Below are 942 nucleotides of genomic sequence, written 5' to 3' on the forward strand. Positions count from 1 at the left end.
GCCCTTCTCTTTTTCTCCTTAGCTAACTCCTACACACATGCTTCAAAACCTCACTTGTTGCCACCTCTTCTGAGAAGCCCTCCCTGGTTAATTATCTCGATGCTGACCGCCTTCCCTTGTCATAGTTTCTTTATGTCCTGTCTCTCCCACAGGACACAACTGCTCTGACCCCAGCATCTCATCACGTGTCCCCAGCATCACCCAGGTGGGTCCCCTCAGGCAGTGGCCGGTGTTTGGCGAATGACCGAGCGAGCGACTGTGACTTGGGGCTGCTTCAGCCACCGCTCTGTGAATATCCAGTTGGTTTTTCCCAGATTCTTGGCCACTTAGGCCTGTTCCGGGGCCGAGAACAGGGCTTTCAGCACTGGAAGCCTGACGGGGGCTTCCCTGGGCCAGCCGGTCCCAAGCCCGAGGATACCGGGGCTCCTCGTGACTCCCCCTCCGCCCTGTCCCAGACTCTGCTCAGCCCATGTCAGCTCCCCTGCCCACAGGTCTGCCTCCTTCCCGCCCCGCCACGGCCCCACACTCCCCACCCCGGCACAGGGCTGAGTCGGCCTCTTAGAGGAGCCTTGGCCCTCCTTTTGTTGCAGGTAGGGAAACTGAGGAACAGAGAGAGCAGGGGTCTGCCTGAGGCCACACAGCAGCCAGGGGCCCCACTGGCTGAGCGCCCAGGGCCCTGTCCTATCCAGGGCCCCTACCGGGATGCTCTCCGGTGTCCCAGGTCCTAGTGTCGTGGCCTGGGCTGGCCCCGACTGCCACCACTTGGGACAAGTCCTCACATCTCTGTCCTCCACCTCTGCTCGGGGAAGAGATAGGGGTCCCCAGACAGATGGCGGGAGGGCGGGCTGAGGACTTGCAGGCAGCTCAGCTCAGCCTGGGCCAGGCTAGGTGTGGCTTTTGGCTTCGGGGCCGGGGGTGCGGGGGGCCCTGTGGACATGCGGG

At 62.7% G+C, this 942-nt stretch overlaps 1 protein-coding gene across 1 annotated transcript in view; it reads right to left on the reverse strand.

Moving 5' to 3' along the window:
• The window catches only part of GRAP (GRB2 related adaptor protein), an 18776-nt gene that overhangs the window by 11332 nt on the left and 6502 nt on the right, over positions 1-942 (reverse strand). The gene's annotated exons all lie outside the window — the stretch shown is intronic.

This window comes from Lipotes vexillifer, unplaced genomic scaffold (assembly GCF_000442215.2).
Source record: "Lipotes vexillifer unplaced genomic scaffold, Lipotes_vexillifer_v1.1 scaffold533, whole genome shotgun sequence".
Taxonomy (NCBI): Eukaryota; Metazoa; Chordata; class Mammalia; order Artiodactyla; family Lipotidae; genus Lipotes; species Lipotes vexillifer.